This window comes from Crocuta crocuta, unplaced genomic scaffold (assembly GCF_008692635.1).
Source record: "Crocuta crocuta isolate KB4526 unplaced genomic scaffold, BGI_CrCroc_1.0 scaffold143, whole genome shotgun sequence".
Lineage (NCBI taxonomy): Eukaryota > Metazoa > Chordata > Mammalia > Carnivora > Hyaenidae > Crocuta > Crocuta crocuta.
Window position 1 is genome coordinate 2,071,196 of NW_027529175.1, and position 10,754 is coordinate 2,081,949.

Below are 10,754 nucleotides of genomic sequence, written 5' to 3' on the forward strand. Positions count from 1 at the left end.
GGGGGCCAAGAAACGAAAGGCCCCGGCCCCTCCCTGGGCGCGGTCCTGCGTGGCCCCACAACCTTCCCTTCTGCTTAAGGCCAAAGGGTAAACTGAGGCCGCTGTCTGGCGAGGCCCAGCAAGGTGGGTGCCTGCGGGAATGGGGGTGACCGCGCTGGCTAGGATCCTTGGGCTTCCAGGGGAGTCCAGACTGTGTGGGAGCCTCGGCCCCGCCTCGGCTCCTCCTCGGTGCTAAGGTTCCCTCCCTCGCCACTACCTTAGGGGCCCTAGAGGGGCCCTGCCCCAGGAGCCTTCCATAGCCCCCCTCCGCCCCTTCAACCCTCTGTGCCTGGGCCACAATGTATCTTGAATTCTAAAGTCAGGCAGTGGTACCTAATGGTGACTGGTTCCTCCCCTTACCCTCTGGGTCACCTTGGGTAGACTTCACCTCTTAGAGCCTCAGTATCCCCACCTATAAAGTGGGGCTGCTCATGGGCCCTCCTTCTAGTGTTGTAGGGGAGGACTGAGGGCATGTCAGCACCTGCTGAGTACTTAGCAAGGGAACTGTGAACTGTCCCAATCCTCCCCTAAGACCTGGCTCAGTACAGGACCTGAACCTAGCCTTGGGCTCCTAGGCAGTGCCCCACTGGGCCAGTCGGCTCCCCGTGGACCTTGGCCTTTGCCCAGGGAACACATGGTCCATGCCTGCCCTCTGGCCTGGCCCACAGCTGCGGGCAGGGCTGGTCCTGGAGGGCGGTGCCGCACAGGGGGCCTTGTCTGGTAGCTTCTAAGGTCAGATTTTGGGACAAGAGAAGTATCTGCCCAGGCCTTCTGGGTGCTGCTCGGCTTCAGTGGGGGCCGCAGTCCCTTCATCTGCAAAATAGGGATGATCACACCCACCCCCTTCTCCTCCCGCCTGGACTGTGAGCCCACGGCTTTATGCTCATTTTACCTTCCAACAGGTGAGGATTGGTGTCCCTTTACAGTTGAGGAAACCAGGAGGTGGAGTAACTCTTCCAGGTAGGGTCACCCAACTGTCCTGGTTTGCCCCGGACCGAGGGGTTTCCTGGGACACAGCACTTTCACTGGGAAAACTGGGAGTCACCATACCTCCAGGACACACACCTCACAGGATATTGTATCTGAGTCCAAAGTCTGGCAGTCTGGTCCAGACTGTATTTCCCTCTATCAATATTTGCTAAATGAATGAACAGATCTGTCCCCACAACTGTCCGTCAGCCTTTTTCGGGCACCTTGGCTCGTATACCTGGATGTAGTTTGGACTCTACCAGGAGTGTCCCGTGGGATGTGAGCATGGCCTCTGGGTTCAGCTGCTGAATTCCCAGAACCCCCCTCAGGCCCTCCCTGCTTCCGCTTGGCCTCAGGGATTCCCCACAGGTTTACTCTTACCCTTTTTCCTACAGGGGTGGGGAGCCGCTTGCTCCTAATATCAGCTGTGTTCCTTTGCTTCTTAAAGCTCAGTCCTCATATATAAAATCAGGGTGATAGGGCGCCTGGGTGGCTCAGTTGGTTAAGCTCCTGACTTCAGCTCGGGTCATGATCTCGCAGTTTGCGGGTTCGAGCCCCGTATCGGGCTCTGTGCTGACAGCTCAGAGCCTGGAGCCTGCTTCAGATTCTGTGTCTGCCTCTCTCTCTGCCCCTTCCCGGCTCTCACTCTGTCTCTCTCAAAAATAGAGAAACAGGGGCGCCAAAATGGCTCAGTCTGTTAAGACTTCGACTTCGGCTCAGGTCGTGATCTTACATGCGTGGGCTTGAGCCCCATGTCGGGCTCTGTGCTGACAGCTCAGAGCCTGGAGCCTGCTTCGGATTCTATGTCTTCCTGCCTCTCTGCCCCTCCCCCTCTCATGCTCTGTCTCTGTCTCAAAAATAAATAAAATATTTAAAAAATAAAAAAAATAGAGAAACAATAAAAAAGTAAAAACTGAAATAAACTGAAGGTGATACAGCCTGCCTTTAGCGTTGCTGCAGGGGTTCACAGATATGTAGGTAAAGTTCCTGACACACTGGGAGCCTTCACTGCATAAAGGTTGTTATGGTAGCTTATTAATGTAATTATAGCTCAACTGTTCCATCAAGCGCGCTTCCTCCGTGAGGTGTGAGCGTAACCATCCTAAATGCTCTCCCTGCATTCCAGCCCAGAGAAATAAGTGCCGTTTTTCAGGTGAAAATCTGAGTCTCAGAGAGGTGGTAACTGCCTAAGGTCACGGCAGGAAGGGGCAGGGCCAGCATTTGCAGGGTTCTGTACTTAGGTAGGACTTAGCTCAAGCGATGGCAGTTGGGAGTGGTATGGGGAAACTGAGGCACGCGGTAGGGAAGAATGGCTGAGGTCCTCAGCAGGGCACCAGGCCCCCGTGTCTCTCTCACAGACAGGCTGGTCCTCTCCTGGCCCAACGTGGTGGGTCAGGTTGTACGAAGAAGCCCTTTGCTCAGGCCAGGCTGTTCCCCACCCCCAGTCGGCCGGCTGCCCGTACCCTCTGCCAGCTACTGTTCCCTGTCGGCCAGCCAAGTTGCGGAGCAGTCCAGGACATTGTGTCCAGAGAGAGGGCCAAGCAGGCCCCCCTACCGGTAGCTGATGACCTCCCGCCCTGCTCCTCTGGGCCTCGGGCCAACCTGGCCTGTCCCCCGCCCTGGGAGAAGCAGGAGGCCAGAGCTGTCCTCCCGGAGGCACCCCGCAAGCCCTGCTTAAGAAAGGTGCCCCCATTGCAATCCCTGCCCCCTCTCCTGAAGGCCACCCTAAGCCCAGAGGGGTGGGCCCTCTAGGGTGTCTATCAGGAGAGGCCAGCTGGGCTCCTGAGAACCCTGTTTTCCTGCCATTGACATTTCTGTTCTGCCTGTCCCCAAGTCCAGCCGAGCCAAGGCAAGAGGTCCCCTTGGCAGGGCACCGACTATGTGGGAGCTCAACCCTGATTCCACCCTTTATGGCTGAGAGAGCCGAGCTGCAGAGAGAGGCCTGGAATCTGGCAAAGCCGGGCAACCCAGCTGAGGCCGCGCCGGGCGGAGCAGGAAGGGGCAGCAGCACCTGGGAGGGGCAGTCTCCGAGGGGCAGGGGGCACACGATGACAAGAGGGACCTCTCCAGTCAGCCTAACTGCCGCCCGCTCGGAGGCCCGCNCCTGTCTGTTGCCCTGAGGCTATTTCTCTCTGTGGCTTCCATTTGTTTATCAGGTTTAGTGTTGGTCTTGCCCACCAGACCGTGAGCCCGGTGAGGCCAGGGACTGTGTTGTCCCTGCTGCGTCTCCGGTGCCGAGAACACAGGGTTTTGCACATAGTAGGTCAATATGTATTTGTGGAACAAACAAGTGAATATTGGCTCTGCCTTTTAGTCACCGGAAGCAAGATAATGAATATATCCTCTCCATCACCCCCAAGAGTGTCCTTGTTCCTGATTTTAATCCCTTTCTCCTGTCTCTTTTCCTCTCCTCTCCTGTCCCAGCATCCACTAGTCTGCTTTCGGTGGCTGCATGATTAGTTTGCATTTTCTAGAATTTTCTACAAATGGATTCAAACACTATGTGGGTTTCTTTTTTTGATCTGACTTTCACCCATTTTAATAGTTTGAGATTCATTCATGTTGTTGCATGCATCAGAAGTTCATTTCTTGGGCCGCCTGGGTGGCTCAGTTGATTAAGTGTCCGACTCTTGGTTTTGGCTCAGGTCATGATCTCGTGGTGGTGTGAGTTTGTGCCCTGCATTGGTCTCTGTGCTGGTGCGCAGAGCCTGCTTGGGATTCTCTCTCTACCTCTCTGTCTGCCCCTTCCCCACTGACGCGATCTCTCTCTCAAAAATAAATAAAAAAACTTTTTAAAAAAATGTTCATTTCTTTTTATTGTTGTGGTGTACATAGTGTGATGTGCTGGAGTTTGTTCAACATTTACCCCTTGAAGAAGGACATCTGGGTTTTGTCCAGTCTGCGGCTAACACAGAAAGCTGCTGTGAACATTTGTGTACAAGTGTTTGTCCGGATATGCATTCCCTTTTCTTATGGGTAAATACTTAGGAACCGAATGGCTGGATCCCATTGTAGGAGGTGTGTTTAACTTCTAAAGAAGCTTCCAAATTATTCTTTAAAGGGGTTGTACCATTTTACATTCCCAGCAGTAGTGTAAGTTACTGATTCCTCCCCATCTTCACTAACCCTTGCTATTTGTCAGTCTTTTAAATTTTAGCTGCTTTACCAGATGTGTTTATTGTGACTTTAGTGTGCATTTGTGTAATGACTAATGATGTTGAACAACATCTCATGTGCTTATTCACCATTCATACATCTTCTTTGTGAAGTGTCTGTTCAGATCTTTTGCCCAATTTTGTACCAGGTTGTTTTGGTTTTTTATTTTTGAATTAAAAATTTTTAATTTAATTTTTTTAAAAGTAATATCTACACTTCGGGTGCCTGGGTGGCTCAGTCTGTTAATTGTCAGACTTTGGCTTACGTCATGATCTCATGATTTGTGGGTTCAAGCCCCACATAGAGCTCTCTGTTGTCAGTGCAGAGGCTACTTCGGATCTTCTGTCTCCCTTGCTCTCTGCTCCTCCTCCACTCTCCTTCTCCCCCCACCCAAAAATAAACATTTGAAAAAAAATAAAGTGGTCTCTATACCCAGTGTGGTCTCAAACTGGGGGCGCCTGGGTGGCTCAGTCGGTTAAGCGTCCAACTTTGGCTCATGTCATGATCTCGTGGTCCGTGGGTTCAAGCCCTGCATAGGGCTCTGTGCTGTCAGCTCAGAGCCTGGAGCCTGTTTCAGATTCTGTGTCTCCCTCTCTCTGTGCCCCTCCCCATCTTGTGCTCTCTCTGTGTCTCAAAAATAAATAAATGTTAAAGAAAAATTTGTTTTAAAATGTGGTCTCAAACTCATGGCCCTGAGATCAAGAGTTGGATGCTGTTCTGACTGAGCCAGCTAGGAAGCCTTTGTAGTTTTCTTATAATTGAGGGGTTGTTTGTTTGTTTGTTTGTTTTTGAGATGTAATTGACTTATAACATTATGTTAGTTTCAGGTGTATGACATAATCAAATATTTGTATATATTGCAAAATTATATAATTGAGTTTTGAAAGTTCTTTATGGATTCCGTATAAAACACTTTTATCAGATACATATAATTTGCAAATATTTTCTCCCAGTCTGACACTTGTCTTTTTATTTTATTTTATTGTTAGTAGTAATAGTAAGGTTCAACTGATCAGTTTTTTCTTTTATGGATCACTTTTTGGGAGTCATATCTAAGAATTCTTTGTCTAACTCAAGATCACAAAAATTTTCTGTTTTCTTTTAGAGGTCTTTAGTTTTACTTTTATATTTCTGCCTTTGGGATATCGCTGGCTTTTTTATTTAAAGAGAGAGCAGGAGAGGGGCAGAGAGAGGGAGACACAGAATCTGAAGCAGGCTCCAGGCTCTGAGCTTTCAGCACAGAGCCTTAAGCGGGGCTTGAATCCACAAACCATGAGATCATGACCTGAGCTGAAGTTGGACACTGAACCGATTGAGCCACCCCGGCGCCCCTCTCTGTGGCCTCTTGAATGTGTCATCTTCATTTGCTGTGCCCATAGCTTCACCTGTCACCCATCTACTCCTGAGTCTTGTTCCTCTCTCCTTGCCTCCCTGCTGACTGCCTGGAACCCCCCCACCCCTCCCCCCGTACTTAGTCTGGGTGTCATCTTACCGGATCCCTGGAGCACTTGGCCTGTGCTCTGTGCCATAACCCCTCACCCACTAGCTTCTGTCACCCCTCTGAAGAGCCTTCCCGGTCTGGGTGGTAGCGTCCTCTGGGCACTTGGGGCTCCCTCTGCTTCCTTCTGTCGTAGACCCGGTCAAGGTGATAAAGTCATAATGACCTGGGTCTGTCTTCCACCACCAGTTGTATCCACACTTCCTGGCCCACGTGCCAGGCCTTTGTGTCCAGCTCAGGGCCTGGTGCAAAGGACGGGCTCCGGGAAGTTTCACTGATTGTGTGAGAGAGCAGAGTCTTTCTCTCTCTCTCTCTCTCACTAGCTACAGATGAGGCAACCTGGGGGTGAGCGACTTAAATCTGACATTTAGGATAAAATCCTAACTCCCCATCTGGACCACAGGGCCCATGATGTGGCCCTGAGGACTTCATTGGCCTGGTCATGTGCTACTGCTCTTGTTGACTGCTGGCCCTTTCATTCTGCAAGCATACCTACCACGCTTGTTCCCGCCTTGACCTTGGAAGTGTCTGAGCCCTCTGCTGCTCCCTCTGCTCCTTCTCTTATAGTTCACATTGTAAGCTGAGAGCCCCCCCTTGGGAGGGCCCCCTCTTCCCCTGACCAAGCTAAAGGAGCCACTCGGCCCTCAGCTACCACCACTGGCTGCGATTGTCTTAACGGCACATCCTCGTTGTCTGACATTTTCCCATTTGTGCTTAATAGAACATCATCGTTAGAAGAACAGGGATTTTTTCTGTTTGCCCTTATTTTCCTCATGACTGAACAGTGTCCCGGACTTACGGAGGCCCCATGGTGTGTGGTGAACATTGAATGTTGAGTAGGGCGCATCAGGGCGGAGCTCGCCAGAGGACCCAGCTGTTTGGGTGGCTGGGCTGGGCCGCTGCTCCGCAGCCCTTCTGTTTACTCAGCCCCGCCCAGCAGTGCTCTCATCCCGGCCTCCTGCCTGGGGGTGGTGTGTGGCTCAGCCAGCAGCCGTGTGGTCCTGCCCAGGACTCAGCCCCTTAGTGTTCCCTCCCTTCCTGGGAAAGGTGCTATGGCACAGCACCCTCCTCAAGTGTTGGGAGCCACGGAGGCAGGAAGAAGAGGTGTTGGCCCAGGGACCAGCCCGAGTGGCCTAGGTGGCCAGGGGCCTAGCCTTGCGATCCCTTGTTGTACAAGTGGGACAGCTGTCAAGAGGGAAGAGAAGTGTTCAGGGTTAAAGAGAAAGTTAGCAGCTGTGAGGTCCAAAAGCCCACTTCTCTTGCTGGCTGTGAAATTCCCCAAATTAAAAACCAGCGGATTGGTACGTTGCTGCTATTGCCCAGGGGCTTGGAGACTTCCTGGCCGGTTCCAGCCTGTCCTTGCGCCCTGCCCAGGCAGGACTTGGCCAAACTGGCCAGGCCCAGGGGGAGGAGGAGGGAGGGAGGAGTGTGCCCCTCTGCCCCTGACTCACTTGGGGAGGTGGCAGTCGCGAGGACAAGACAGCGGCATCCCCTTGGCCTACGGGCGGGCACTGACTCAGGCAGGCAGTGACCAATGGAGCAGAGTTCTCCTGCCGCCATGACTCACACCTGCCCGCCCATCTGTTCTCCAGAGAGAAACTCCCAGAAGGTTTCGGGACGCAGGTCAAGGGCCCCTCACAGCCCAAGGCTGAAGGCTGGGCCCCCAGAGAGGACGAGGGGCAGTCAGCATACTCTATAGCATGGGGGAGGGGGGCCCTGGGGGGGACAGGCAGCCTCCCACCTTGGCAGAGGGCAGAGCAGCGGCCGGCCTAGCCTCTGCTCCAAGGATGGAGTTTCCTCTTGTGCCCCAGCTGCCGGGTCCTGCTGCTGGCGAGGTTGTGTTTCGGCCTCTTTGCTGATGCAAGGAAGCCGCCTGGACTGGGCTGGCTGGCGGTGTTCAAGGGCGGACAATAATGGCCCTGATGGAGAAGGTGACACTTGCCTCTTGCTCTGTTGTTTGCTCTGGGCCAGCAACTGTGCTTAGCATTTTCCGTTCATTATTTCACCTAATTTTCACGGCTAGTGCGAGTATTATCCTCATTTTAGAAGCGAGGGAACTGAGGAGCCAGAGGAGGTGAAGTGGTTTTGCGGGAGGGAGCAGCACGGGTGGGACTGGGGCCTGCGTCCTCTAAGGGGGTAGAGGTGACTCTGCCCTGATGGGTCCCTGGGGAGGGGCCAGGCCTTGCTTTTCTTCTTCCTGGCTACCTTGTGCTTTCTTTGCCTCCTGATCCCTCAGCGCCCCTGGGCACACCTGTCCTGTCCCTGCCGTCTGACCTGTGTTCCCGGGATGGACAGTGGGTGTTCGTGGAGGGTTTGTCAAGTGAATAAGTGAGCCTTCTTTCCCAGGAGCTGAGTCTACCAGAATGAAAGCTTTTTCTTCCTCGGTGGTAGAGCCCAGGCCCTTATACCCCAGGCAGCCCCTTATACCCCGCTCCACCGCTCAAGAGCCAGTGAGCGTTTAGTGAATAAATGAAGGCATGAATGTATAAAGAAGTAACTTCTTTGCCTGTGCTGTGGAGAATTTGGGGGTTTGTGTGAATCTGGAATTGCCATTCTCTCGGCCGGAAGGGTGTCCCGGAAGGCGGTCTCGGCACTGAGCTGGGGCTCCCTTCGGCCTGTCGGCTCTGGTACACACGCAGGGAATGGGAATGGGGGACTCTGGGTACCTGCTATGGCAGGACCTATATTAGCATAAATAGAGTGGAGTGTACAAGGGGCCCTGGGGCCCACAGGTAGGTGGGTAGCCTGTACCCAGGGTCAGAGGGACAGGCTGGGCTTCTCCCCGGCAGGACAGAGGAAGGCAGGACCCCTGGGAGTGGACCTCTGGCAGGTGAAGGCTTGGGCTTCCTGAACAGGGGCCTCCCTCTGCGTGATAGGCTCCGTGGAAAACAGTGGCCCACGGAGGGGCCACACATCAAGAGCTCCTTAGACCCTGTGCAGAGGTTCAGGGTGTGGCCCAAGAGCTTCTAGGCCTAATTCACACACTGGGTGGGGAGGGATCCATGCTGGCCTGTTTGGGAAGCAGGACACCAGAGACCCCTTCCCAGTGATGCCCCAGAACTGTGCCTGCCCCCTGTCCCAGCCTGGAGGTGGCAGGGTCAGCCCTCTATCAGTGTCACACTTCTGTAGCAGTTCCCACAACTCTACATGAAAATGTCACACACAATGTCCCAGCCTCCCGTCTTGTGAATTAAGCAGATAATCCATCTGGGAGCCCTGTTCTCAGTTGTACTGTGGAGATAACACCTCTGTCCCCAGGCTGCTATGAGGGTTGAAGATTCATTGAATACCTGGATGCCCCCTTCAACCTGGGGGGCCACTGCCAGGGAGAAGGCACACAAAGGAAGTTGCGTTATATAGGCCGGCCCGGTGGGGGAGGGGGAGGGGCGNTTCCCTGGCCCCAGGCTCTGGAACTGCCCAGCCAAGAGAAGGGCCAAGAATCCAAGAACCAGGTATTTGGACAGAACCTCACTTAGTGGCTCTTCTCATCCTTACCCGCCTGTAAGGGTCTAGCCGTCTGAGGTCGGCAAATACTAGAACGAGAGCAGGCTGGAGGCCAGTCCCTCCCTCGGCCTCCAAGGAACAGGCCAATTCCTAAAAACCCACGGAGTTCTGTTCCTAAGGCTCTGTTGCCAATACTGGCTCCACAACCCATCAGCAGAGGGAGCCTGGGCAGTTCCCGGCCTCGGGGAGCCAGTTTCCAGTGTGGAAAAGAACCCCCAGAAGTGGGGACTCCATGTCCTGGTTTGATGGGACAGGTGGTCAAAAGGGGCCTGTGGCACGTGGGCCCCCCAAGGGGTCAGGTGAGGAGGACCAACGGTCTCTTGAAGCCACCAGAGGCTGGGTTGCTCCCACGTTCTCCATCCTAAAAAGGGCCCCCAAATAAACTAAGCCAGGAGCAAGCAGGAGGCTATTATATATCATGCTTTTAATACAAACTTAAAAAAATCTGGAACAATATAAACTGTACAGATTTGATCAATCTTTTTGTTTTGTTTTTAAACTAAATCTCTAAACACACCAATGTCCCATTCCAAAATATTGCACAACATTCTGAATACAAAACGCTTGATTGTATTCCTCCTTCACTAAAGAAAACAAGTTCATTACCCTGCTCCCCCAAGCTCCGCTCCACACTGCCTCAATGCCCTCCTTCCCATCCCTAGGGGTCAGACTAGAGAATCTATAGCTCACTGCATTGAGAAAAATACATCATTCTGGACTAAGAGTTTACATTCTTTACAAGACAATCCACCTTTTGATTTATTCCTGGGAAAGAAGGACAGACAGAGAGAGGATGGGGAAAGGGGAGAAATAGGTTTCATTCTCCTCTTTTTTTATTTTAAAGTTTGTTTTTCCTGAAAAAATATCTGTTTCTCTCCTCTTAAGAAAAAATCTTGAAAAGAAAAAATTACGTCTTTTACGTTAGAAATATACATATATTATATATACCTCTTACATTTTACAAATGTAGCAAATTATTCAATACAAACGGACACCAAAAAATGTAAAAAATAAAAAAAAAGTTTTCCTACGAAACCAGGTAAATTAGTGCAGAGTTTTGTTTTTGTTTCCTTAAAAAAAATAAAATTGAAGCAAAAATGCCTAGATCTGAGACGAGACAGACTGAACCGGGCCCAAGAGTCCAGCACTGGAGCCATGCTCCTGAACAAACATTTTTCTTCGTATTTCAAAAGACACTAAGGGGTTGGTCTCCCCCTCTCCCTAGATGCGGTGAGACACAAGCCGACTCGGGGTGGGGTGGGGTGGGTACCTGTGCCCGTGAGTGGGGCAAGGCGGGGGGGCTTGGAAGAGGGCATAAATAAGGCAGCATCCAACCTTTCCCAGAGAGCAGGGATCTGCCTGGGCCTGTCACCTGTGCGGGAGCTGAGGGCTAGGGGGAGGGTAGCCCGGACGGGGCTGGCCCCTGAGAAGTAGAGGGGACAGAGGCTACCGGGCTGAGGAGCCAGGGCATTGCCCCGCTGGGGGAGGTAGAGCTGGTGCCCACTGCAGGGAGGGGAGGCTGGCAGTGTCTGTCTGGGCCGGACTCACTGCCGCAGCGGTTACCCACTTGGGGTTCATTGAGGAGGCG

The 10,754-nt window shown here is 52.6% G+C and overlaps 1 long non-coding RNA gene across 1 annotated transcript in view; it reads left to right on the forward strand.

Moving 5' to 3' along the window:
* Positions 1-10,754, forward strand: part of LOC144226538 (uncharacterized) — a 17,943-nt gene continuing 7,189 nt past the window's right edge. The window contains exons 1-2 of the long non-coding RNA XR_013333673.1: positions 1-123; positions 942-999. This is a non-coding gene — a long non-coding RNA (uncharacterized LOC144226538). The remainder of the gene's footprint in view (positions 124-941; positions 1,000-10,754) is intronic.